Source organism: Poromitra crassiceps (assembly GCF_964638095.1).
Source record: "Poromitra crassiceps genome assembly, chromosome: 15".
Classification (NCBI taxonomy): Eukaryota; Metazoa; Chordata; class Actinopteri; order Beryciformes; family Melamphaidae; genus Poromitra; species Poromitra crassiceps.
The window spans coordinates 11,409,456-11,415,151 of record NC_139634.1 but is presented as its reverse complement, the minus strand read 5'-3'; the positions used below and the strand labels follow the sequence as shown (position 1 = coordinate 11,415,151).

At 44.5% G+C, this 5,696-nt stretch overlaps 1 pseudogene across 1 annotated transcript; it reads right to left on the bottom strand.

Moving 5' to 3' along the window:
- Positions 1 to 4,457: 4,457 nt before the first annotated feature.
- Positions 4,458 to 4,883, bottom strand: LOC310789650 (histone H2A pseudogene; annotated as a pseudogene). The gene has a single exon. The product of its transcript is annotated as a histone H2A pseudogene (transcript).
- Between the last annotated feature and the right edge of the window lie 813 nt (positions 4,884 to 5,696).

The window sequence follows — 5,696 nt, the reverse complement described above, 5'->3', positions numbered from 1 at the left end:
TGAATTCATGGATTCCTTTCTTTTGATTCGATCATAGCGCCTCTGCTCAGCCACTGTTTTCTGCTGAACAATTAGATGTTTTAGTCTTGACAGCACAGCTCGTGTTATGCCAGTGGCAGCAGTTCTCTGTTGTATAAATTAGTGATCTGGGCAAGCTTGTCAAATGAAGGGACGCCATTCTGTTAGAGGAAATTCAACTTTGATACAAATAGCATTTTAACGGCCGCCGTGCCCATAAGGCATTCAGCTTTGGGGTCGTTGCTGTAGATCTCTTACATCATCTGTTAGTGTGTTACTGTAGTGTTGGTGTGAATAGCATGTGGAAAGACCTCATATACTGCAATATAATAATTCACCTTTTTCACAGCAGCCATTTTGTGTCTCAAAGGCAGGAAGTAACACATGGTGCAACCAAAAACATTAACGAGGGCCCCCGCGGGCACTGGAGCACCTAAATGGTTTGTAAGTTGGAAACCCTCGTTAATGTTTTGCTTGCACCTGTTTTACTTCCTGCCTTTGAGACGCACGGTGGCTCCTGTGGAAAAGGTCAATGATAGCTGTATCTTAAATCCACAAAATGCAAAGAGTTTATAATTTCACACACTCAGCTTCTGCTCTGCATTCAGTGCATCGTCAGCATCTCTGCATGCTAATATTAAAATGATGTTCTCCTCATGACCTGTTGATTGTGATCCATTACTCTCTTCCCGCAGGCCTTGTCTGCTTGTAATTGCAGGGGTCTCCTGTAACCTCCCCTCTCACATATGATTTTATGGTTTCATTTTCACTGCGTATGTAAATCTTTGAAAACTGCTGTGCAAATGACTGTAAACCCTCACCGCCCCCGCCCCGCCCCCGCACAGGAGGTCATGATTGCTCCCTGCAATTTAGGGCAATGAAGAGCAACAGCCCACCCTGGTGGACAAATGCTTATCATCAGCTATAGAAACAAGAAGAAGACAAATTCAGCCCTTGTGTTGTTTCCATCCTTATTCCCTCCTCTTCCCTCCTCTTCCCTCCTCTTCCCTCCTCTTCCCTCACTCTCTTCCCTCACTCTCTTCCCTCCTCTTCGCTCGCTCTCTTCCCTCACTCTCTTCCCTCACTCTCTTCCCTCACTCTCTTCCCTCCTCTTCCCTCCTCTTCCCTCCCTCTCTTCCCTCCCTCTCTTCCCTCACTCTCTTCCCTCACTCTCTTCCCTCTCTCTCCTCCCTCCTCTTCCCTCCTCTTCCCTCACTCTCTTCCCTCACTCTCTTCCCTCTCTCTCCTCCCTCCTCTTCGCTCGCTCTCTTCCCTCGCTCTCTTCCCTCCTCTTCCCTCGCTCTCTGTCCACTTTCCCCTCTCTGATCTCTCTCACTCTCTTGTTCCCGGCTCCTCTCACCCTCTGCTCAGGCGTATGAGAGTGGGTGATATTAAATGCGTTAACAGCTGGTGGTTGACACGGTGTGCTTCATACAGCACGCACTGTTCCACGACATTAAGATACATATTTGGCAAATGACTCATTATATCTGAATCCATTTTAAAAGAGAGAGAGAGACAGACAGACAGACAGACAGAGAGAGAGAGAGAGAGAGAGAGAGATGTGGTACTTGTTGAAATGGAGATTCAATAAAAATGCAGCTGGAATAATAAAGTGTGAGAAGGTGACAGTTCAATGGTTAGATTTTTTTTCAGAGGCAACATGAATATGAAAGTGGATAAGTGTAGGAGTACTTTGCCATTTGCTTTAGCTGTAAAGCATCTGCTGCCATATTGAGTATTGGGGAGACGGAGGACTGAGGCGATGACATTGTTGGTGTCTATTATTTGGAGGATGTGGACAAATTAATTCACAACTCAAAAAGCATTTAGATTGTGATGCAGGGACGTGCACAGATAGACCCCCAGGTGGTGCCCAAGCACCTGCCCTCTGAATGATAAGTGCCCTTTTTGCAAGACACGTCCGCGGCCAACATGACTGTGTTTCAGAGGCTCTAGCAGACCCATAAAGCTATAGAGTGAAGATACTGATGCTAATAGCCTCCGAACTAGAACGCCTAATTGGGTCATGCTAGCTTGTCGGGAAGGGGGCTAAATAACGCTCCACATTTAGGCAAAGTTTGGCGAGGGTAAAACTGTCATGGCCGTTTTCAAAGGGAGCTCTTGATCTCTTACCTCAAGATATCTGAATGAGAACGGGTTCTATACACATGAGTCTCCCCTTTACAAACATGCCCATGTATGCTAATCTCACGCATTTTTTTTTTTTTTTTTTTGTAAATTTTTTGCAAAGAAAGGTTTTTTTTTTACATGCAGTAGCCTATACATTTTTATGATTTTTTGCCATCTATTTGAATATTTCTGCATACTGGGGGTCCCTAAAGTATTTGTACATAATTTAGGTATGACTTGAAAGATGAGACTCTTATCGATTCAATGAGCCCCAAATGTATTCATGTGTAATGATATTAGTCCCCATAGTAGGCATTTCATTGTAGCGAGGTGTTTTTTTTTATTTACAGTCCTCACTGTATAAAATTACATATTTTTTTAGTTACCACATTGTGTCTTAAATGTCTCTGTAGTATGTGTGTTGAGCCTGTTAGCAATAAGATCATGCAAATCTGTGGTCTTTATTGCCATATTAATTTTTTATTTTTTAGGCTACATGTAAATTGGAAAGAGATGGGCACTTCAACTGTGGTCACCCAGGCGCACCATACTGTATTACTGTAATCCAGGCCTGACTGTATATCACTTTATTTTTTATGAATAATTATGAGAGGGGTGCTCTTTTTTCAAAAGGTATTGTGTTGTGTGTGTACGGTATCAGCACTGTAGGTGGCGCTATGACGAATTGCACCTAATTAGGCACCCCGCCTTTAGGCGGGACATCTGCTCGTATCTCCAATCACCTGCATCGGATATCCCGGATCCGCTTGTATCTCCAATCACCTGCATCGGTTCGAACTTCCTCTGGTATGAAGCGTTTTTTCCCCCCAACTTCCTGAATGGACCCTTTTCACAGGGGCCATTTTGTGTCAAATTGGCAGGGTAAACACAGGTGCAAGCAACACACTATACATCACACACATCAGTGTGTTGCTTGCACCTGTGTTTACCCTGCCTTTTTGACACAAAATGGCCCCCGTGAGAAGGGTCTATTACAGACTGTGGCACACACACATGCACACACGCACACAGGGACTCACAAGGTGAAAACAATACAGGCCACACATGCTGTGGCGACTGGTAAAGAGAACGTTGTCTTCCCCTCTTAAAGATAGCACAGCAACTCTCTCTCTCTCTCTCTCCAGTCATGTTATTATTCCCCAGAGGCAGAGAGAAGAGAGGGAGGAGCTTTGTACTGTCCAAATGTTATTTCATCTCATTCATCAGTGCCAGCCTCTTCTCTCATCTGGGAAGCAGGACGTGGGCGAGAGGGAGGTGATGAAAGAACTTTGACAAGCTAAATTACTGGCAGTCCGGTTCGGCCAGCCCACCCCCCACCCCCCTCCAGGACCTTTTCGTCTGGGATACCAAGAAATCTGTGGCGTGATAATTCCAACGTTAATGAAGTTTTCTCGAGATGTCACTTGAAATATAGCAGCACTCAGAGAGGGATGGACACTTCACATTCTCCTACACTGATTGGGTTAAATAGATTGCCTTGCTGCATGTGTGAAGTGGGCTACAGGCCTTCAATTCAAAGTTGCTGTTCTGATCTAACGCTGTGTAACCCATATCTGATTCCAATATGAACTGACAGCGATGTGAACATAAACCACAGGCCCAGACTAACAAGAACACATTTTGAGCTATACACTTCTGCTTGTTTCAAACATATAGGTTAAGGGTAGGCCATTTGCCTGCCCTTGAGGCGTCTATTCAAATACTAATCGAGTCAACTGTTTCAATTTCCTTCCATTGGCGTGCATTGTCCTCTAGTCTATGCCAAACCAACTAATGTTTCACAAAGAGTTTTAACACATCGCCTACAATGCCAAAGCATCTTTGAAAAATGCAACAAAAGACATCTCTATTTACCCATTCATCCAAATGCTTCAAATTAAACTAGAGCTGGAATGATTGATCGATTAGTCCCAACAGAAGACTATTTTTATGACAATAAACTGAATATCTTTTGTTGACAATGAGGACATCATCTTTGGGAAACACTGATGACAAAAAGACATTTGATATTTTATAGACCACACAACAGACCACACAACAAATTAATCAAGAAAATCCAATCGATTATGAAAATAGCTAGTTGCAGCCCTAAATCAACTTTAAACGAGTGGAGCGAGAAGTCGTATTAGAGTGGCTGGATTTTAGTCATCTACCCCCCCTTCCATACCCACAGAATTCATAACCCTGACAAGCATGCACCAAAACCTTCCAGCAGCCAAGGCGATAAACAAGGGACATTTTACTCAAAAAAATCTTTATTACAAAATATAAACGTTAAAAATACATTAAAACTCTTGTGACTGAAGGTCTTTGGCACCGCTGTCACCACTAGGCATCTTTTTGGTCTTCTTGGGCAGGAGGGCGGCCTGGATGTTGGGCAGCACGCCTCCTTCAGCGATGGTGACCCCATCCAGCAGCTTGTTGAGCTCCTCGTCGTTCCTGATGGCCAGCAGGAGGTGACGAGGGCTGATGCGTGACCGCTTGTTGTCTCGGCAGGCGTTCCCAGCCAGCTCCAGGATCTCTGCCGAAAGGTACTCCAGGATGGCTGCCAGGTACACCCCAGCACCAGCGCCCACTCTGTGGGCATAGTTGCCCTTCTTCAGTAGCCGGTGGATACGGCCCACTGGGAAGATCAGCCCTGCTCTGGAGGACTTTGTCGTCTGGGTCGTCTTGGCCTTGGGCGCAGGGGCTTTCTTACCACGGCCAGACATCTTCAGTCTGAGGGGGAAGAGAAAGGCTGTATTCAGAACAGATACTACACAGCAGGGAACAGCAAACACCACAACATGGCACACACCTGTAGAGATCGCCATCTTGTGGCATTTGGGCGGACTGCCTCCACGTACCTAATGTATTTAGCAGTGATGTGAAGTGCAGCTTGTTCTCAGTTCTGTATCATTGGAATCCTTGCTTCCATTACACAGTCACACACGTGCCTTGTCAGAACTTGCAGAGCTGGTTTTAAATGATTGAGGGCTGTATTGGAAACGGCCTACTATACAGACTAGCACTAGGTAGGTAGCTACTGATCTGGCCAAAATGTAGTACAGCACTGTTTAAGTGACTTCAGCTCTGTGCCATATAGTGACCCAACAGTACACAGGTTTCCATTGCAACCAGCTGTAGCTGAAGTGTAGACTTTAAGGTTACAATGCCACATGGCTGAAGAAAGACTGGAGTTAAGCGGTACTGTAGCTATAGGACATATACATAATATCCAACACCACCTTAAAATAAGTGTATTGTATCAACCGATCCGAGAACATTAAATAAAGATACAATCAAGAATATTAAATAAAGATACAAGTCTATCAATATAAGAATAAAGGTTTATAGTCCCTAAATTATCAAAACATTCAGAAAATGATATTACTCACCAGTATAAATATTTTCTAGCACTTTGAAAGGACAGAGAACCGCTGAACATTCTCTCTCCTCCAGCCTGCTGCTTTATATGAGGCATGTAGCAATGACCTGATTGGTCACACCTGACCGGAGACAGGTAGTAATGACGTGATTGGTCA